Source organism: Equus przewalskii, chromosome 2, assembly GCF_037783145.1.
Source record: "Equus przewalskii isolate Varuska chromosome 2, EquPr2, whole genome shotgun sequence".
NCBI lineage: Eukaryota > Metazoa > Chordata > Mammalia > Perissodactyla > Equidae > Equus > Equus przewalskii.
This window is the reverse complement of record NC_091832.1, coordinates 15,214,260-15,237,051: the sequence shown is the minus strand read 5'-3', so window position 1 is coordinate 15,237,051 and position 22,792 is coordinate 15,214,260. Positions and strand designations below refer to the sequence as shown.

The 22,792-nt window shown below is 41.5% G+C and overlaps 1 long non-coding RNA gene across 2 annotated transcripts; it reads left to right on the top strand.

The window, feature by feature from the left end:
- Window positions 1-523: 523 nt before the first annotated feature.
- LOC103563234 (uncharacterized) lies at window positions 524-21,853 on the top strand. 2 transcript variants are annotated; one of them, XR_011537419.1, is made up of 6 exons: window positions 591-841; window positions 6,268-6,437; window positions 6,519-6,605; window positions 9,131-9,215; window positions 14,594-14,692; window positions 20,630-21,853. It is a non-coding gene; the product is annotated as an uncharacterized lncRNA (long non-coding RNA). The 2 variants fall into 2 exon arrangements; XR_547830.2 differs by lacking the exon at window positions 6,268-6,437 and having other exon boundaries at window positions 524-841.
- The last annotated feature ends 939 nt before the right edge of the window (window positions 21,854-22,792 follow it).

Here is a 22,792-nt window from a genome sequence, read left to right as displayed (position 1 = left end):
TCTTTACTACGCGTCTAGAATGATACTAGCTACGTATCATCCTTGAGAGAATTGCGACAAGTCACTAAAATCATTTTATGAAAGGCTTAAAACTTTCGAGGAACTCCGCGGAAAGGAACACGTGAAGGCTCTTGGTATCCAATAAAATGCAACAGAAACACGAGGTGATTATAATAAAGAAAATTACTGGAATGCCTATGATTGCGGCTGGCGGGCTCTAAGTCCAGTTGCTCCGTCAGGCTGACTGCTCAGCCCTTGGCAAGACGTGTGCTCCAACAGCCCGGCTCTAGTGCCCGCGGGCCTTGAGGCGGAACCCACGTGAACTCCGGGGAGATTCTCCCCACCCTTAGGTACACCTCTCAGCATCCCGGGCTTCATCTCCGCAGCCTGCGTCGCCTAACCTTTATCTCGGGGAGTCTGCGCTGGGTGTCCTGGGACTTGGAGTCCGTAAGGGTGCCAGTCTTTCGTCGGGGACCGTGGAAAGGACTACATCTCCCGGTTTGCCAAGCAGCTCTTCTCCCTCACCGACCCACACAGCCGCCAATGGACACAGCGGACTCTCCAGGGGCGGGAGCTCGCTGGCCAATCCCGGCAGAGGAGAGAGAGAGAGAGGCCGTCTGGCGGCTGGATTTTGTGGTCCTGAGTCCAGGAGTAGAGCCGGGAATCGCCAGGCTGAGCGCCGAGGATGCTTTCCACGTTGGCGGGAACGGCCTGGCGATGCGACCCGGCGACCCTGCCCTGCCCTTCCAGGGTGGCCCTGCCTCCTCCGCGGGGCGCGCCTCTTTCCTCGGCCCGAGCGTGGTGCGGCCGTCTCTTCTCCGCAGCGCTGCGGAGCGGACCGGTAGGGTCGGCGCCGGTTGGCCCGGCCTCGGTCCCTGACCCTCGGACAGTGTCTAAGTGACCCGCTCCTCCGCGGGCCAGCCTGGTGTTGGTCGCTGTGGCGGGTGGGGTGATGCCGAGGGCGGGCGAGGGAGTAGGCCGTGCAGTGTCCTCTTTTGCTAGACGGGAGAAGGGTGCGTTTTTATAGACCCTAGTTAACTCCTCTTGTGTGATTCAGAGTCTCATCCGCTCATCTCACTCACATCATCCTCAGTTCCTTCGGCAGCAAATTGGAAATCACAATCACTTCAGGCTTTTGCATCAGATTTAGAGAGATGTTAGTGCCAGGGGCGTTGCTTATGTCCTCATATCTAGTCCCCATACTTTGAAGGTGCCCTGCAGTTTCCATGTCCTTTGCTTTTCGTGTTCTCTCCATGACCCTGTGAAGCAGGGGTGATTACTTCCATTTAATTATAGGGCGACCGTGACTGTCATTGAAAGAAGTGAGCCTAGAACGTGCTGCTCCCTCAGTTCTCTATCAGGGGCATTTCCTATTACTTGTGCTCTCTCCCAGGAAACTGCAGAAAGGGAGACACTGGTTTGGGAAGATGATTTGGAAGGAGAGGAATTTAAGCTACACCTTGGAAGGTGAAGAGGCAGAGAACATTCCTTGGAATAGGGAATAGCAAGATGAAGGACTTAAGGATTTGTTTGCTACGTGCGGCGGTTTGATGAAAGTGGCTTGAAGAAAGACTATAGTGGTAATTGGAAAATTTGTGCTCCTGGGTAGATGGGCTGAGACAGAGTAGGACAGACCTGGAAAGCTAGGCAAAGGGAGTTTGGATTTAATGTGATGGTAAGCAAGGAGCCGTTTAAGATTTTGAGCAGAGCTCTGCTTTGACAAAAGCAAAGCATTAGCAATATTAGTTTGATAACTGTAGGACGAATCCAGCCTCTGTATCTCGTCCCTTTGGCTTTAACCTCTTCCTCCCCAAACCCAACGACCCTAATTCTTGAGAGCAGAGGTTCTCTGTGTTTAAGAGACACAGAACCCTTTGAGAGTATGAGGAAAATCCAGGACCTTTTCCTCGGAAAAACATAAACTCCAGATATTTCACAGATTCCCTAAAGCTCATCCATGGATCCCTGGATGGTTTTCAATTTTAAGAGCTAGTGGATTTTGCAAGATTGAAATGGCTGCTATATTTTGAAGGTTAGCTATTGATCAGGCGATATGTTTGTTGTGTAAGTGAGTGGATTGCAGTCATAGCTCAGTATAATTTTTTCATCTTGCATTCTTATTTAATGTTGTATAACTATTTTCCATGTTATTGCATTGTCTTTTAAAATAAAATTTTAGTTACTGCTTAATATTCCATTGATTAGACTTTGTAGTTGTTTATCCAGATGGCCTTTAACTTTTCATATTATACTCTGGGCATCAAACATCTTATTAGTGCAAATAACTTTTCCGTTATTTTGGATTACTATGATGGGATAAATTCCCAGGAGAGGTCAAAGTATTTAAGCATTTTACTTGACAGGTGGTGTCAAATTGCTCTCTGAAAGAAAGGGCCGATTTAGCCTGTCACTATTAGAAAAAAAAAATGTTACTGTTATTTGCTTTTCTTTGATTGCCACTGTTAGTATTTTTTCCATATGTTTATTTACGGATTTGCTGATTTTATTGGAAATTGTTCATGTGAAACTTAATTATAAAAAGGCAAACATCTATTTCCATCAAAAAGTCTCAGTTGATAATAGTATCTTTAGAAAGTAAGAGAGCTCATTTCTAAATGTGGTGAAGTCAATATCCCCACCTAGAGAAAAGTTATGTATGATGTTGGTAAAGAACTTTATTGCCTGGGTCAGGATTAGGATATGTGAATTCATGTTTGTTATTTAGGATGCTGGAGTGAATTTTTATTTATTGTGTTATCTATCCATTTCAGACCCTTCTGTAAAAGATTGCCTTCTCATAGATGTATCAGAGGATATTTCCAGATACAGAAAGTAGGAAATGAAGATTTGACCCAAATTCCCTAACTAGCTCTGGGAAGGATGTGCTTAGAGCAAGCATTGGCTGTTTCAAACCAGTCGTGAAAACACTAAGCAGCTCAAATGGTCATAAATCAGCATGTCCCAGAAATTCATAGCAACATCTTATTTCCACATCAAGACTAGGAAATTTAGCCTCTGAATTTTTTTTTTTTAAGATTTAAAAAATTTTTTTCCTTTTTCTCCCCAAAGCCCCCCGGTACATAGTTGTATATTCTTCGTTGTGGGTCCTTCTAGTTGTGGCATGTGGGACGCTGCCTCAGCGTGGCTTGATGAGCAGTGCCATGTCCATGCCCAGGACTCGAGCCGCCTGCAGTGGAGCATGAGAACTTAACCACTCGGCCACGGGGCCAGCCCCCAGCCTCTGAATCTTTAAAGCTAAAAAAGATGTAACCAATCCCTTTCCAGAGCAGGAAAGTGAGTTTTTCTTTTGAAAGTTTTTCAAACTCAGGGTTCCTAGCTGTGGGTCTTTGGGGCAACAATCTAATCCCTCTTTGCCTTAGTTTCTTTGTAAAATGAAGATAACAATAGCACCTACCTCATAGAGTTGTTGTGAGAATTGATCTGCATCAAGTGCTTAGTCCCTGGCACCATGCGGGCGTTAGCTATTAACACTATTCTTGTAACTATTAGGTTAGAATTAAAATTAGATTAGAATTAAAATTTTAATATTTTAAAATAAATTCTGCTAGTGTTTACCTTTAGAAAAAATCTAGAAAATTATACATTAAAAAAATCAATATTGAGGAAAAACTTGATAAAGGAGGGTGAAGAAAATTATATTGTCCATATTATAATCAGAGAAGTGCTACCCATGGTGTGTGTGTGTGTGTGTGTGTGTGTGTATGTATTGTGTGGTAAGTTGGTTGAGTCTTGGGTTCCAGGTTCTTAAGAAATTTTTTTCTTTCTATTGTGCCAAGCCAATTGGAAAACTTATATAAAAGAGATATTGTTTATAATAATATCAAAATACATAGGAATAACTAACAAAAAAAATCAGTATTAGTAGATGAGCTCCTTGACACTTAGGGTTTTTCCTTTGAGGCTGTGTTTATGCAGTTGTGATCGTATTCCCCTGAGGACTTTTGTCAATGACCCCCCAAATACAGATAGGATAAAATCTTAGTGCCTTCATGATCTGAGCCTGCTCATGTCTAGCCTTGTACAGAATAGTCAAGGGAGTGAGTGATGAGAAGTGAAGCTGAGAAGGTAAAAGGGTCTTATATACTACTAAGAAGTTTAGACTTTATCCTGAGGGCAGTGGGGTCCATAGAAGGATTTTTAAGTGGGGAATCACAGTCAGATTCTAGAAAAGTCACATTGGTAATAGTGTGGAATATTAAGTAGGTGAATAACTGTGGATATAGGAGACCAATTAGAAGGCTGTTTCAGTAGTCCAAGAGAGATCAAATAAAGATGTGTAGATATCATTTATTGCTATATATTATCTTAATACTTTGTGAACATTGTCTTGTTTAATGCTGTCAATAACCTTATGAGATTAGTGTTATCTTCGTTTTACATATTAGGAAAAATTTAAATCAGGTAAGCAATTTGCTAAAGGCCACCCAGATTATGATTCAGGAGGTGGATTGCCAACCTGGTTTGCCTAATTTCAAAGCCCTTGCTCTTGACCAGTAATCTATAACATTGTTCTACTGACATGAATTATGATAGGGGCAATGGGGATGGAAGGAAGAGGCTAAAAATGAAGAGATATTAAGGAGGAAGCATCAGCAAGACTTGGTGATTGTTGAGATGTAGGATCTGAGGGAAAGGGAGGAGCTGAAGTTGACATCCAGGCGTCAGAGTGGGGCAGAGGTGGGGGGAATCCCATTCCTACTTGTTTCTATGTGGAGGAACTTTTAAAGAGAAGGCCTCCTGACCTGTCTCTGCTTCCTCATTCATTTCTCCTTCAAGGAAAGGAAAAATGATTTAACTAGTGAGTTTGGTAAAGGAGCTGAGCTGCGTGGTTCAGCCTCTTCCTCTTTTCTCTTTGGGTTCAGTCTACTCTTCCATGTCATCAGTTATTTTGGGGTAGGCCACCAAATGGAGGCCTGAAGAACCCTAGGGTATCTTTGACTGCTTGGGTGTACAGTTAAGACAAACTTTGCTGCAAGTAGCAGAAATCCAAAATAACATGTATTTAAGTAGGTTAGAATTTTTTTCTTACATAATGTCCAGTGGCAGGCAGTACAAGGCTAGTATGATGACTTTGACACCCCAAAGTCCTTGAGGACCCTGTTGTTTCCTGCTTATTGCTCAGTTATACCTAGAGTCCAGGGTGCTATACGAACGTAAAACTAACAGATTCTAGCCATCACAATCTGTGTTCTAGGCAGCAGGATGGAGGAAGGGATGAAAGATGGATAAAAAAGGCACAAAGGGAAAATGTTAGGGAAGTTTTCCTTGAAGCTGCCTTACAGAACTTCTGCTTGTATCTCATTGGCCCGTATACGTAGCTACAAGGAAAACTAGGAAACGTAATGTTTATTCCAAGAAGCCATTTCCTCAACCAAAAATTGTGAAGTGTATTAAAGTGAAAGAGAGAACAGATATTAGGGAACAGTCAGCAGCCTCTGCTGCGGCGGGGGTCAGTCTGCTTAATTCGGGTGAAGTGTTAACCAGCTCACTGCCCCCAGGTCTGAACCCTGTCCTCCAACCTAACTTTTATCATTAGAAAACCTGGCATTTGATCTCCATCTCTCTTACTCTATTTCTCGGTATTCCCAGCCTGTTCACTGGAGGTTGGTATTTGAAGTAAGACTCCTTTTTTTCACCCCTAAACCCACTTTTTTTTTTTTAAAGATTTTATTTTTTCCTTTTTCTCCCCAAAGCCCCCCGGTACATAGTTGTGTATTCTTCGTTGTGGGTTCTTCTAGTTGTGGCATGTGGGACGCTGCCTCAGCGTGGTCTGATGAGCAGTGTCATGTCCGCGCCCAGGATTCGAACCAACGAAACACTGGGCCACCTGCAGCGGAGCGCGCGAACTTAACCACTCGGCCATGGAGCCAGCCCCCCCAAACCCACTTTTATAATCAATTTTGCCAATAAGATAAGCTATCCCTCTTCTTTTGAGGAGGAGTGGGTAGGGGGTTAAGAGAGGGGCATAAGTTGCCTTCCTATTCTCCCATCCCTACCCTCCAACTAATATTATTGGTAGCAGTTGCTTGTTCAACTTACTCTAATTTAACCTACAATATCAAGAACATCTGAATTCATAACAACTTTTTCATAGCTAAAACCTTCATAATACGCTTTTTTTATGTCCCCAAATATAATTTTAAAGTAACAAACCTACTATAATTTATTGGAGACTTCCAAATAGAGCTCTTAGTCTTCATGTTTTGTTCCTTGCCCCTTTCTCATTCTGACTTTGCTATTTCTCAGATCCTCTCTGATGTTGAAGCTTGTCTGAATACCTGCTTCTTGGGACAGTGTGTAACTGGTCTTGTTTCTGCTGGCTTCCTGTTAAATTTCACTTTCTAGAAAGCCTTATATATTTCTGTAAGCCTCTCAACATTGAAGGGGATTTGACTCATTGATTGATGGTTAATTAGGTGAGTTGTAGGCCTTTGAGACTGGCTGGCTCTGAAAGCTTTCTCCCACTTTAATTCTGCCCTGTTTCTCTCTCTTGCCAGGTCCTTTGAAGGGAAGCTATCCTCTAGAGCCTGAAGGTGAAGAGAGGGAATTCTTTGGATTCCACATTGCTCTATTTCTGGATACTGGTGAGTGCAGAGTTCAGAGTGACCATGGTCCTGAACTCTCAGGGCCCGGTCCACCAGGAACAGGAGAAGCGACCAATAGTAACATTAGAAGAGGGCTCAAATTGGAAATGGGAATCTGTCCTGCAAGGGCATGGCCTCAGCCCTGAGATTTCTTACCAGTCTGGTAAACAGTTCCACTACCAGGAGAGGCAAGGACCCCAGGTAGCTCTCAGTCAACTCCAGGAGCTCTGCTGTCCGTGGCTAAGGGCTGAGATGCACACCAGAGAACAGCCACTTACTGTGCTGCCAGGGGTAATTCATAGCCGTCTACAGGAACATTGTCCAGAAAGTGGCAAACAAGTGGTGAGAGTGGTGGAGATGTTCTCAGGAGAGCGGTAAGAAGAGAGGGCCATTAGTGGTAGGAGAGAGAGTTCTCCATAGGCTGCATTTAGAATTGAGGGTGAAGCCTGGGGTCACTAAAACTGATATCAGTAATATATGTTTTTCTGTGAAGGTAAAATGTCAGCATTGATATTCATTCATCCAAGTTTTTGAGTGCCTACCATGTGTTAGGCATTGGGGATATAAAGATAATCAAGAGACGTGATGCATACCCGTGTGAAATTTATGGTACAGAAGGGGAGACAGACATTAAACAGTTTCACAAGTAAGTGAGTATAGTTTGGATTATGAAAGACAAGTACAGAATGCTATGGGAGCTTAGACTGTTGGGTTTTGAGAGAGCTCAATAAGCAACACCTCTCTTTTTCCCACCTAAGTTTAGAATCAAGACACATAGTAGTCAGGCAGATAAAGATCAAAATGTCAGTTCTGTTACTGACCAACTGACTTGCTAACATCAACTGGTTTACCATGTCAGGAAAAGGCTTTTCTAAGTGAGGTTGAAGTTGAGACTTGAAAGATAAGTAAGCATTAGCTAGGCATATGGGAGGGGAGAGATGGAAGTGGAGAATGAACATTCTAGTCAGTGGAAACAGCCTTAAGGTGGGACGAAGCATAGTATCTGCAAGGAACTGAAAGAATGCTTTATGGATGAAGTAGATAGAGGGAGGGGGAAAACGGTTTGAGATGAAGCTGCAGATTTAGTAATTTAGTCTCGGGCTAAATTATGCTTTATCCTAAGAATTACTACAGGATAGTGAACGTTTTAAGCAAAGAAGTGACATTCAGTTTTGTGTTTTAAGAAGATCAATTTGTTGTGTGGAAAATAGGCTGTTGTGGAGCAAGAAAGGATACAGGGAGACCAGTTAGGAAGTTATCGCAGTAGCCCAGGAGAGAGGTGACCGTGACCCCAACGAGGGTAGTTGCAGTAGTCTCACTAGGACTTGGTGATTGACGAGATTTAGGGGAGGGGATTAAGGATGCTTCCCAGATAGCCAACTTGAGTACCATTTACCAAGAGACAAAAGACTAGAGGGAGAGGTAGCTTTGATAGAAAGCTGTCAGTTTTTGATATTTTGAGTTTTAAAGGCCTATGAGGCACTTGAATGGGATGTCAAGCAGTTGGATTTTGTCTTTGAAGCTGAGAAGAAAGGTCTGGCTGGTGATATAGATTGGGAAGTTATTATAATTAAAGCTACAGGAGTGATGAGATTGCCTAGACAGAGAGTGTAGAGAGAGATGAGAAGAGAACCTAACACTGGTCCCCAGGAAATCCAATATCTAAAGAGCCTGTTGAATCAGGAGCAGCTGGCAAAGGAGCCTGAGGAGGAGCATTATTTGATGTGGAAGGTCTAGGCTTGGGTTCCTGCAGTCTATAGAAGGGAGAACTCAAGGTCTGGTGCCTCAGGCACAGCAGATCCCAGCCTCCACTGTGGGAGTACAATGCTGGCACAGGGCTGAAGTCTGACAGTCTCTCTCTCCTCTCATGGCTCAGCCAGGTCCTCAGGTCTCAGCCTCCCTACAAGAGGAAAATATGGAGGGCAGCCATATTTGTTATGGTCAGGACTCAGGTGAGCTAGAATCCTCTTGCCCCTCTAACATCTTTTCTATTTGTGACTTGGGCCTTCCCTTCTCTTCTGCTCTTCCCAGGTGGTTCCTACCCGGGCTGATGGAGCCCCCTGGGTTTTTAAATTGTTTTTACTGCCATTTCCACTATCTTTATTTCCGCTGTTCCTGAAACACCGACCATGTGCATGGATAGCAGATGCTTCGTTACATTGCATCTCTGCTGAGTTCTGCTCACGTTGGAGAGCACATTACACAGAGAGTCAGAAAGACATAGGTTGGAATCCCGGCTTTGCCATGACAGGGCTGAGTGACCTTCTTCACTTAATCTCAGTTTCCTCATCAGTTAGGCTTATGTGTGACTACCCTGCTTACTTCACAGAATTTTTTTGTAAAGAGTAGAGGAGTTGATGTGTGTGACTTTATTTTCTAAAGCTCTAAACTCTATATAAATGTAAGATGGTATTGTTATGGTTATTATTTTGATGATGTTATTACTTGATTTGCCTTTTGCAACCCTAAGTCTTTGAGTCATTGTACAAATCACTGATATTTAATGGTATGTTTCTCTTTTCTAGGAAGAGTGGAAGTATCTGGATCTTGCTCAGAGGGAGCTTTGTAGGGATGTGCTGCCTGAGAATTACGGGAACATAGTTTCTCTGGGTAAGGACTCGTTTCCCTCTCTAATTAAGAACTGTAAGATTTCTTATAAGTTGTGTTCCATGAGGCTGGGCATATCGGTCCTTGAGAGACTTAATGATACAAGAGGGAACATTCTGAACCCTGTCTCTGACAGAAGAGTTTTAGTATCCTATACTTATAATTTACTTTTCATCTGCAGGCCTTACTAAGATAGGAGAGAGAAAACTATCTAATAGTCAAATTATTTTTACACACCTTTTATCAGGACCCGTCACTTTCACTGAACTGCCTGCCTTTATTAAAGTCATTTGTGCCCAAGAATGGATGATTTATATCATACTTGCTTTTCACAACAAGAATAGGCTAATGCTAGAATATTGTTTAAATTAGAGTGGGGTTTTTAAAAATGGGCTGAGGCACTTACTTAAATTAGCAAATAGTTTCCTTTTATAAGAGGATTATAGATAGTACCTTGATTGGTGAATTTGCTAGATTCCTTCCTGCCTGTCATCCATCAGCTAAATTGTGTCAGAATAAATGCAAAGAAATACTAGTATGGTTTTAATTATAACCTTCTGGTGCTATGAAGGCAAGTGCGGAGATCTCAGTCAGAGATCTAAAGGTTCCTTTAAAAGACTTAATTGAAGGTAGTAGCCTTGTTGCCTCTATTTAGTTGAGAGAATTTCAGAGTGGATGTTAATTCCGTCTGAAAATTTGTTTTAAGACTCTTTTCCTTGCACCACCTTTTCTACTTCTATTAGTTTAATTCTTTTTGGCTTTTTCCTATTTGTTTTCTATAATTTGATCTAAGTCTCTGATCCTCTGCTCTGAAGTCCTTTAAAAAAGTAAATGTTGGGCCCGGCCCCGTGGCCGAGTGGTTAAGTTCACATTCTCCGCTTTGGGGGCCTGGGGTTTTGCCGGTTCAGATCCTGGGCACAGACGTGGCACCGCTCATCAAGCCATGCTGAGGTGGCGTCCCACATGCCACAACTAGAAGGACCTGCAACTAGAATGTACAACTATGTACTGGGGAGCTTTGGAGAGAAAGAAAAGAAAGAAAGAAAAAAGAAGATTGGCAACAGATGTTAGCTGAGGTGCCAATCTTTAAATAAATAAATAAATAAATAAATAAATAAATAAATAAATGTTGTTTGCCTTTGCATTCACACAGATCTCACCTTTAATTTATTGCAAATAGCCTGTTTTCAAAAGGAAAGTTTCTATGTCTTTTTGTGTTTATTGTGCAAACAATAAGCTTTGCTTTCTTTAATCTCTCCTCTGTGGATAGTGAGTTCTCCTCTGTTCTCCTAGAACCCTGATCTGAAATGTCTTGGTTAATGTACAGGTCACAGGAGACTTTCTCCAGAATTTGTTTTTCTAACTGAGTCATCCTGATTGTGTCAGGCCTCGTAACAGTGAAATAACTTGAGAACCAGTCCTCTTCTTCGGAAAAGGCTTTGCTTGGCTGGTGCTGAGCCACTGACTGGTTTTATCCAGGGTTCATCTTGGTCCGTGGCCTCAGGTGGTAGAATTCTCTGTCCTGGAGCTTCAGCTCAGTCCTGACATCAGAAGGCCATACCAGAGAGTAAGAGTGGATGGGCTGGGCTGGGCCCCAAAGTTGGTGAGTCTGTGTGTGATCTTTTGGGTGATCCTAATGAAATTGGACTGCAATTAAGAACAAACTGTCAGGTTTATGTGCACATTATTTTATGTACTGCTAAGAAAAAAATATGCCAATTAAACTATAATACAGTGCTTTCTTATTACATTGAACTTTTATTGAATAGGTACTGAAAGAGTTCTCTTAGGGTTTTATCATGTATCACTCCTGCGCACCAGCATGGTCAAGGGATAGATTGCTTATCATTTGTGTGGCTGTGGTCCCTCTCCCCACTTCTTTTCTGTCTTCCTTTGTTTTTTTAGAGCCAGATTTAGATCATACCAGGTCATAACTGAGAGGCAGATCTTATTCTGTGCTCAGGTAAAACAACTGGAACTCAAGAGGAACTTAGGTTCATACCTCTTTTTGAATTTCTTCAGAGACTTTGGGGTTTCCTATTCCGTACACATCTAATTCCAGCAGAGGCCATTTATTCAACCATCCATCCGTCCATGTATCAATCCATCCGTCCATCCATCCATCCATCCTTCAGGCATTTATTAAGATTTAGGTCACTGAATTTGGTTCTGTGGCTATATAGATGAATAAGCAATTCTGTCCCTTTCACAGAATTTGACCTGTGCCAGGATTATTCTCTCTGCTTTTACATGGTGCCAAAATTTTGCCCCACTTAAAAAAAAATTTTTGGGTGAGGAAGATTGGCCCTGAGCCAACATCTGTTGCCAGTCTTCCTCTATTTTGTATGTGGGACACTGCCACAACACGGCTTGATGAGTAGTTTGTAGGTCTGTGCCTGGGATCCAAACCTGCGAACCCCAGGCCACCAAAGCAGAGTGGGCAAACTTAACCACTATGCCACAAGGCTGGCCCCTCCCCTCACTTTTTGATCAAAAAGCAGAGGAAAAATTTTGCTTGAGCTCCAAGTTAGAGTTTCTGAAACTTGAAGTGAAACTCTTAGGCCACAAATGGTATTCGATCTTTCTATTCCTTATGGATATTTTGATGTAGAACAAGGTAAGAGGAGAGCTCTTGGTCTATGTTTTACTTCACACCAACTTCACAGCCTCTCTGGGAAGCTCAAGGTAGGACTTCAGCTCTGGAAAAGGATGGGATCATTAATTTTCCATTCATCTTCCTGTCGTAATGTCTAATATTTGAACAACCGCATTTTGTATATTGTTTTGAAACCATATCTTCTAGGAGCTAAGGCAGGATGGCACACTTTACTATTCATGGAAATGCAAATAGGGATAGCCAAATACTGTGCCAACTTATGTTGGGCATTTAAAAATTAGTTTGAATTACTTGTTTTTGTTTTTCTTGTTTGGTAGGTGGATTTGGCAGAAGAGATAAAGATTTTGGAGGGGGAAGATGAAATCCAGTTGTTCCATCCTCATTAGGAAATGCTTTGTACATGAAGGGGGTGTGGAGGAGGATTTCAGATGAGTGGGAATTGATGAAATTTCCTGTTGCCAAGCCTCTTACCCTTGGCTGCCTTTACTGTTTTCTGGGTAAAGTTTGCCCACTGTGTTAATTCTTCTTAACCAGGATTTCCATCAAATGCCTGGAGAGGTTTTCCAACCTCTGCTCCAGAGGTTTTAATTTGAGAGAAGTATGTGTATTTTGAAAAAGTTCCCTGTGGACTTTGGGAGCTCATCCTGACCATTGGTCCCTGAGATCATGGGCCAGAGGAAACCCTTAATTTCTCTTTGCCTCAAACTCAGCAAAGGAGAAGAATAAAAATACGGGACAGAAGCAGGATCAGTGCAGGGTTAATAATGACTTAGAGCCTTCTTCCTTTTTGGTCCTTCTTACTAGACTCAGAATCCACCCACCTGGATGGCCCGGGTTCTGTATTGCTGTGAGCATGTTTGAGAGGTACTAATGAATATATTTTGCTGCTTTTATCTGGACAGGCAAGCATTTGGGATTGCTCCCAAAACGTGGTTTTAAATGAGTTTGGTTTGTTTGTTTTTGCTTTGTTTTGTTTTGTTTTTATTTCAACCTGCTAAGACCCTTGGGCTTCCCTAGATTGGATCAAGAACAACTTGGTTTTTTCACCAATCTGAAGTTTACCTTTCCAAATGATATCCATCCATCCAACACACAGTTTTTGAACACCCGCTGTTCGATAAATAGACCAGTTACTATACTGAAGGAACTGTAGCTGGCATTCCTTATAGACAGTATAGGAACATACTTCTCAGATTTGGGGCAGTTGAAACCGTAGGGAAACGCAGCAGCATGTGATGGTGCCTCTTCCTGGCCAGAATATATTTATATATAAGAAAAACATGTTAAGGTAGATTTCCAAATTTGTGCAAAATTCTAAGAGAAAAGATTTTATGAGCATTTTATTGTTTATAGCAGGCTGCTTTCATCTCTTTCCCCAGACCCTTCATAGGAGTACCTGAACATGTACATTTTAGGGGTATTTCAGTGGAAAACTTTGAGAAGCACTGAATAGTGAGAGAGAGAGAAAGTGAAAGAGTGAGTGAGAGAGAGGTTTGATTTTTCAGACAATCTTGTTTTAACTTCTTATCCCCCATTGACTATCACAGCAACAGGCCTTTAGAACCCCACATCTAAGGCTGCTCCCCTGTGGGAACAAGGGGAAGAGCCAGGCTCTTGGAGTCCCAGAGTTCCCATGAGGAGGAGATGCCAAGCAAGACACACAGATGAGGGTCGGTCAGGGTAATTCCAGTCAAGGAGTGAAGGCTTGAGACTTTAACTCAGCTGATAAACCTTCAAATAGAAACTCTAACAATAATTACATAACTAATTTTGTGATTTGGGGATCCTAGGCTACTTCTTTAGTTAAAGTGTGATGAATTGAGATAGATGGCTTTTTGTATCTTTGGACTGCTGTGCTGTCCTTGTACCATATGCAAAAACTTTTCTGCTTGAATGACATACAAAATGATTTTTTCCCCTAGCACTTTATTTATTCTTATTTAGGGAAACTTGGTGAGGGGCAAAGAAGATTGGATCCCAGGCCTGTGTTCGAGTCCTTGGGCTGACTCTTGATGAATGGGTGTGAAGTGCCTGCTCTGTGTGAGGGGTGTCTCTGGCTCCCTGGCCCCGTCAGCTCCAGAAGCTGATTTTATCTCTGGCTTCTGAAGTTTCAATAATAGGCAGTCAGGGAAGTTTGTTGAGTGACAGTGGCTGTGTATGTTACAGTACAAAAACATGTAAATGTAAACAGTGTGATTTCAGAAGATTTCTGGGGCTGCTTGGAGGGGTGAGTAAACTTGACAAGGTTTGGTGTATTCAGCTGGCTAGAGTTTGAAGGGATCTAGGCTATTCTTTCTGTTCTTTTTAAGCTCTAGCAGAATGTCCTTTTTCTTTAACTCTCTGGAATCTTAGCAGTCTTTGGGTATCTGAGAATTTCCCTTTCCTTATGGTCTTGATTTAGAAAGCAAATGTTCCTGAGAAAATGTCTTTAAGGATAATTTCAGTTTTTATTTAGTTTTTACATAGCTAGGTGCCACATCCTGTTCTTGGTGCTGGGGATATAATGGTGAGAAAAGCAACATGGCTCCTGCTCTCATAGAGCTGACAGTTTTCTGGGGGAAGATAGACATTACTTGAAGGTTTACAGCAGAAAAAAGTCCAAATTGTCTAAGGTGAAGTGTTTCATCCAAGACTAATCAGTGGAAATTTGAATCGCTTGGCATGCTCATTTGTCTCAGCTTATCCTTGGTCCTTGGGTCTAGAACCAGAGCTCTGGGAAAGTTGTATACCGTCAGTCATATCCTTCATCTTTCCCCATATGCAGGAATCCCATTTTCCAGAGCTGCACTTCTCTCCAGGCTGGAAGATGGAGGGGAATGCTGGGTCTCAAGAGAGGTGATGACCTCAAGAAAAATGTACCCCGGTAAGGGTTTGAAGAACAAACAGCCAGGAGGATGAGCTAACATTTCTGATTTTTAAAATGTGGTAAATTAGGGCAGTTTTTCCAGTGGTCTTTTGTACAAATATTCAAATTCCTTAAACCCTGGCAGCAGGCCTTGAGGTTTTCTGATTATGAGCTGCACCATGTAGCTTGCCCTAGGAGAATAACGTAAATGTATGCTTCTTTGGGTATTTTAGAACAAAGCTTTGATGAAATAAGAATAGAGCCCTGAGCAGAGGGCTGCCCTGGTTAGTACACTCAGTATAGGCTCTGGGGTCAGGCTGCTGGATTTGAACCCCACCTCTACCACTGATTAACTCTGTGATCCTGGGCAAGTTACTTAACTTCTCTGTGCTGTAGTTCATTTCTAAAAGTTAAGATCATAATGGTACCTATGTCATAGGGTTGTTGTAAGGATTAAATATGTTACCTATTTTATTGATTTTTCAATGCACATTTTTTCATGTTTTAAATATCTTTGAAAATGGAATATTTCTTGGAGTTGATGACAGCTTACAATCCTTGTTGTCCAGGCGGCAGTGGTGATCAATTCATTAATTGTGCATTTGTGAACATCAACATCTTAGGTATCAAAACTTACAGAATGGGCATCAGTGGGTTAGAAGAAAATCTAGGAGATGATAGTAGAGCGCTAGTTTAACTCCCAGGAATGAAATGGTTGTGGGAGGGATGGAGAAGATAGTAAATAGAATGTACTTAGCAACATTCCTGAAGAGGGAGCCTCAGTAAGCTATGTATACAGAATTGTAAAACTGAAGTCAAAGCCCAGCCCCAGATGGCTTTATTTCTTCAGGCACCTTTTAAGAAATGCTGTTTCCTAATGCTCGTAATGGTACAGAGGGCAATAAATTGTAAATTGTATGTAAATATGAAAATTGACAGCTCTGAGTCAAAATGTAGCTCAGAAGAGTCAGACCCTGAATATGAAGGAGTTTTAGGACCACCTTTACATATTCACTTCACAAATTTATTTCCTTTTAATATAGGCACAGGAGTAATATATATTAAAAATTTAAGAAAGCTCTTTCAATGCCTATTCAATAAAAATTCAATGTGATCAGAAAGCATTTGTTATAGTTTAAATGGCAGCGTTTTTTCTTTCTTAGTAGTACGTAAGATAACGATGCATCTGAAAATTGATGTCTTAGATTTAATGAAACAACAATATATAGAGGGCACTTAGGAGGGTGTCTGGTACATGGTAAATACTAAAAAATGAGCTGTTATTATTATCGTATCGTTTTGTTTCTGTTTCTGGAGAGGGAAGAAAGCCCCTATTTTGGGGGTTAGCTAAGTATAGGTGCGTCTGCTGTGATGCCACATACTGAAAAATCTCACATTGTACAAAATCGGGCACTGAGAATAACACTTTATGTGGAAAAATATGGTTGGGGCAGACCTCTCAAAACCATTGCAGCTTTGTAACAATGGCAATAACAAATGCAAAAATGATCCTAATGAAAAAACTATCATAGTTAAAAAGACGTGCCGACCTCCTAACGAATAAAGAAATTTCTCAATGAACTTAGGACTTCAGCCTACCAGGGCAGAGGTAACTTGATGAAAGGGATATAGAGAAACCACATAGGTTCTGAGTTATGAAGATAAGGGCAAAATGCACAAATGTTGGGGAAAACTTCATATCAGTTATTTCCATGACACAGCTGTGACCAAGAGGAAGGATGTGGGGCAAATGGATGTCATGTACAACATGGATCGTATACATTTACACCTTGGTTTGCCACATCCAGTCACATTAGTGACTTAAATTCAGATGCTGTTAGTTGGTGATGCAAAGCATTAACATTTTGGAAAAATTATGTATGAACTATTGCAACTTTTGCATAATAAAGGCATCATTCGCCTGTATGCTAGTCACATCAGAGACAGTTTGTGTTACAGAAAGGTGCTTTGGAGCAGAACAGACTGAACTTTACATTTTCCCCTAGTAACCTTGCCGAGTAGGTGCCATTCACATTTTACAGATAAGAAAATGAATTGAGCATCAGGAACTTACTTTGGGTCACATGGTTGGTAAGTGATGATAATGGTAGGAATCAAATCCAGGTCTTAATTCCAGAGCCCATGCTTTTTGTGCTTATATCACAAAGCCCGCTTCAAGGGGATCTCCCTTATTCTTCACATTGTCTTCCCATCGCAGAATAATTATTCCTCGTGCTGGATGAACTCTTAGCCGTGTTTCCTCTGGCTGAGGTTTTGGAATGTGACGAGTAAGCAGAAGCAAAAGATAGTTTTCCTTTAAGTATTTTCTAAAGTTGCTTGGTAAGTTTGGCTCTCATATTTCTGTCTTTAATTAGCAACTGAAGTGTCTGAGATTGTAAGGTCAGTGTTTGGGCAAAATGTGCCATGAGACCTGCTATAATTCAGGGTGTTAGATTTGCAGTTTGTATTTTGAAGAACTTTTAAAACTTGACTGCAGTTTTTAGATAAATTGTCACCAGATGGCAGCAAAATGCCTTGAGCTTACCATCTGAACTATGTAACATGTCTGATTGTTTATTGCCATGAATATTCCATTCATTTAGAGAAGCAAAGGGATAAAAAAATAATATCTTCTGTTAGACAACCAAATCTAAACAAAATTATTGCATCTTATACATAAATGTTATTCCAGAGCAAGCTTTTCAGATAAATGACTGAATTCTCATAATGATTTATTAAGAGCATATTATATGACAAGCATTTTGCTAAATACTATATTTACATTTATTGTTTTATTTTATAATTACAATGTCATAGTCTCTATTTTATTGATGTGGATTCTGAGGCTCAGATTTTCTATTTTATTTTTGTATCAGGCCAGCTCATTAAACATTCAGTTTCAATGCTTGTCCTGAATTTTTTTCTGTTAATTCTAAGAGTTTTCCTGGTTGATTGTCCTGTCTCAGATTTTCTGACTCTTCAGATTATCTGCATATAAGAGATGGTTTTGCCTCTTATTTTCCAGTATTTTCACATCCTGTTTCTTGTTCTTGACTTATTGTATTGGCTAGGATATCCAGCAAAAATACTGAGTAAAAGCAGTGATAGTAGATAATCTTCAAGAATGATATTTTTTGTGGTTTGGGGGGTACATATCAGGCTTACTTATATTTCTAGATGGCTAAGTATTTTTAAAAGAAATGAGTGTTGAGTTTTATAAAATGCTTTTTTTGACAGCCATTAAAGTGATTGTGGTTTTCTCTTTTCCTATAGTTGAGCCATCCTTGCATTCTAGTAGTGGTAGTAATGGTGATGATGTCAGTTAGATTGTAATCTTCTGTGATTTCATGTTTGGTTCCTGAGAGTTGTCATTTTCCTTCTGTTCTGCTGTGTTACTGTAGTTCTTCCCAGTATTTGATGAGCTGATCCTCTGCCAGCACATTTGTGGTAGTAATCCCCTTTTCTTACTTGGGTACAGCTCTGGTTACTTTGGTTTGAGCTGCTTCTGATTGTATTTGAGAGCCTGCACTTTCCACACTCCACTGCCTCTGCCAGAAGCATTGTCAGCACTCTCCTCGTGCTTCTTATGCTTCTGGGATTGCTGGTGCCTTGCTGCTTAGATGTTGCTGCAGTCTCTGGTGATGCCACTGGGGTCACCAGGGTCTTGTGTTCCACCACTGGCTCTCTGTGGGCTTGGATGCTGCTGTCCTGTGCACCACCTGCACTGCTGTTCCCAGGTTGTCTGGGGGTGCTAGTTGTACTGCTTCCAGGGGTACTGGGTTCATGGGTGTCACTGTCACTGGTGGGGGCACAGGGACCTAGGGACTTGTATGCAACCTCTGCTACTGGTGGAGCTGGCGTCAATGTTGCTGCCACTGGGGGCTGGGTCACCAGTTCAGCTGTGGTTCCTGATGCTTCTGGTCACAGATACCACCTGCCACTGCTTGAGCAGTGGATGAGCAGGGGATGTTTTTTCTGCTCCTGCCCCATCTACTCGTAGTTGTACAGGTTGGGCCACTGCTGCTGCTCCACTGACTGTCTCAGGTGGGGCTGCTGCCACTCTACAGGCATTGGCACATAGGCTGGGCTGCCCCCACCTCAACTCACAGTCATGCTGACTGCTGCATGAGGATCTGCTCCCTGGATCACTGCCACCGGGGGAGGGGGATAGGGCAAGTCCCATAGTTCCACTGCTTCCCCGGGGTCCAGTCTACCCACCTTCAGATGTACATCTGCATGGACCTCCAAGGCATCCTGTGGTGTTGTGAAGGGAATCCTTTTGTGGTCAATGGGTTCCATTTGGTTGTAACTAAGAAGGGAGAGACAAAGGGAACAACTCAGTCTGCCATGATGCTGATGTCACTCTGCGACATCTAGTTTTATTATCAGGGTTATAATTTTCTTGAAGCGTTAATCGGGAAGTGTTCTTTCTTTTTCTGCGCTCTCATTTTCACTTTTTCACTCCCCTAATTTTTCTCATTTTCACTTCCCTAATTTAGCTGGTATTTTCAATAATAATAACCATTTATTGAGCACTTACTTGGCTTAGCAACTATGTAAAACCCTTCATGTACATTAGTTTGTCCCTCACAGTTAAGAAATATATGTTATTCCTATTTGTTAGATTTTTAAAAAAAGGTTATATGTTCAAGGTTATACAGCTAATATATACAGATAAGGGTTTGAATCCAGGCTATCTGATTTCAGAGCCTGTGAATATTCATTTCTACTACACTTTCTTCCCTCTACCTCCCCTGTGCAATGATAGACTATACCTTTTCTGATTTCCCCATCTCATGACCACTATCCTTCATCCCTTCTCTTTGTACTGCCTATGCATTATAGTTTCCTCAGTTTTAAGGTTGTGAAACCTTTGTGGAGGTCAGAAACACTATGCTGTCAGTATCCTTTGACCCAGGAATTTCATTTCATGGATTAAACCTAAAAACCAAATTACACAATGGGAACAGTTTTCTATATAAAAAGGAATATATTGTGCCATTGTGTTTAAGGAAAATTAGAAACAATCTCTGTACCTATTGATAGGTGATTGTTTAAAATAAAATATAATCATTCCAAAGATAATATCTACCATCTATTATTATGCATTAGGCATTCTCAATATTTTTTAAGGCATTATTTCATGTAATTCTCACATTTATGGTAGATGTTATAATCTCCCTTTCACAGCTAAAGGAACTAAGGCTGAGAGATTAAATAATTTGCCCAAGGACTTACTGTTAGTAGATGATAGAGTTGGGATTTGAATTCATGACAGTCTGATTCCAAAGGAGATGCTGATAACCACTTTATTTTAATCCATGTAATAGAATACTAGGATGCAAATAGAAATAATGATGTAGATCTACATTTTAGACATGGAAAGATTCCCATTATATGTTGGGAGAAAAAGTAGATTATCAAATAGCATATATAGAGTGAATCTATATTGGTATTGTCTGTATCTTTCACAATAGGCATATTTTATTTTTATCATCAGAAAAAACCCCACTATTTTATTTTTTAAAAGAAATGTCTAAATCTTAAGGTATCCTGTGAGCAGAACCCTAAGGTAAGAAATCCTGTTAAAAAAAGAAGGCTAGAGCCAGCCCTGATGGCCTAGTGATTAAAGTTCAGCATGCTCTGCTTCGGCAGCCTGGGTTTGGCTCCTGGGCGCGGAACCACACCACTAGTCTGTTAGTAGCCATGCTGTGGTGGTGGCTCACAGAGAAGAACTAGAAAGACTTGTAACTAGAATATACAACTAGATACTGGGGCTTTGGGAAGGAAAAAAAAAAAGAGAGGAAGATTGGCAACAGATGTTAGCTCAGGGCGAATCTTTCCCAGCCAAAAGAAAAAAAGAAACTCAAAACCATTAGGGCACCTTAATCCTAATCCTGATCTTTCTCAGATAATGAAAAATAAGATAACTGCATTTTCTCTTCATTGTTTCAGATCTTCACATCAGAAGTGAGAAGGAAGACAGCAATATAGAAGAGAATGTTTTTGAAGAAGTGCTGCTTGATTATGCATTTTTAGCTTCTGTACAGTATTATCAAAAAAAAGACTTAGAAATTGAATGTCAAATAGCATTCCTGGAGCATTAACAGGGAAAATCCACCCCCCTCCCCACCAAAGAGGACAGTTTAAGGTCATTTCCAAGTCACGAGGGGTCTTGTATAAAGTATATGTGTTCTAGATGTGGAAGGAGTTTTACTCAGAGCTCACACTTTGTTAAGCATAGCTGATCCACACAGGAGAGAAATACTGTCCCTGCCCAGACTGTGGGAAAAGTGTCAGTAGCAGCTCAGATTTTATTAGACACCAACAGACTCACACTGGAGAGAAGCGCTATAAATGCCCTGACTGTGAGTGCTCCTTCAGTCAGAGCTCAGCCTTCAACAGCCATCAGAGGACACACACTGGTGAAAAGTTGTACCAGTGTGGAGAAGGTGGCAAGAGTTTCAGCGGGAGCTCCAACCTCACTACCCACCAGAGGACACACATGGGAGACAAGCCTTACAAGTGCTTATCTTGAATGTGGGGAGACCTTCAGCCAAAGTTCTAACCTGAGAGCCCACCAGGGTCTTCACATTGGGGAGAACCCGATGAGTATCAGGAGCGTGGGGAGAGCTTCAGCTACAGCTCTGACTTGCTCCGACACCAGAGGACGAGTACTGGCGAGAGGCCCCATCAGTGCTCAGGGTGTGGTAGGAGATTTAGTCACAGCTCCCAACTTGCAATGCATTGGAGGACCCACATAGGAGAGAAACCACATCATTGCTTCCAGCATGGAATACACTCCTGCCTCAGTTCACTTCCTTCCGCGCAGCAAAGAACCCACACTGGAGAAAGACCTTACAAGTGGTCAGTATGTGGGAAAAACTTTAGTTGGAGCTCAGTTCTCATCATTCATTGGAAAACCCTACTGGGGAGAGACCTTACAAATATCCCGCTTGTGAGAAGTGTTTCAGCAACAGTTCCAATCTTATTATCCATCAGAAAACTCATTCTCAGGAAAAACTGTTAATGTGGCCAATAGAGAAAGAGGTCTTGTAATGACTAGTGCTTTCATGGACCAGTTATAGGGCAGGCATCCTGATTGCTCTGTGGACAATGTTTCTCTCTCTAATGTGTCTTACCTATGTAAAACGTCTGCCCTCAATTATAACATTCAACGCTTTCTAAAGATAGCAGGTGTTTTCAATATGAAGTTGTTCCCTTGTTGATTAGAGGAGCCGGGAGACTTGCATTTGACTCTTGGTTTGGTTTTAACTGCCATCTGAAATTTCTCACACTCTCTCTCTGCGACACTTTAGTTTGCCTTTTTGAATATTTAGTGAAAGATTTCTATGTATACCGTGTTGTCCATGAGGTCTTTACCTCATTTTTCTTAATATATTTGTGGTAAGGTAGGGAACAGATCTTCAAAGCTAGGCTGGTGGGAAGCAGGGAAACCAGGATATCAGCCTTGAAGAAAAGGTGACGTTCCCAGGTTGAGTCTGGTGCCTCCCTCAGGGCAGCATAAATCTCACGGACAACAGCTTAGACGTTAATAGGTTGCTTTGTCCAGTTTTCTGGCTGGGCTAGAGGTAGATGACTTTCTCATTCCTATTTTCTACATTGAAATTAATTTCATACTTTTGTTCTGATGCTGCTGAATATTGAGTTGCTGCCCTGTGTGTGGAGTGGTACTAGATAGAGCAGGGTAGTTGTTTTGTGGAATTTAGTTAGCTTAGACTAGGTGAGCTGGCAGGAGACAGAGCTTGCTGGAGGCAAGGAATTATAGCTTCTGGGGAAGAATGCTGTCTCTTCAGAGCTACTTCATCCGTCCTTGCTAGAGGAAAATTTGCCCCTTCATCTGCATTGTCTTTATTTTACAAACCAGAAGTTGAAATATATAATCTGACACAGGGCTGAAGATTTGGAATTGAACTGTCCCAAGAGACCTTGAAGTATAGTTCTGGATTTCCTATTTCTTCATACAATATATCCAAATTGTTGGTTCTTGGAGCCTTAGAAATATTTGAGTTACGTATAATTCTGAAATGAAAACTGTTTTGCTGTTTCTGTTCACACCATCATGTTCTCTTAGATAGTATCCATATAAACATGCTC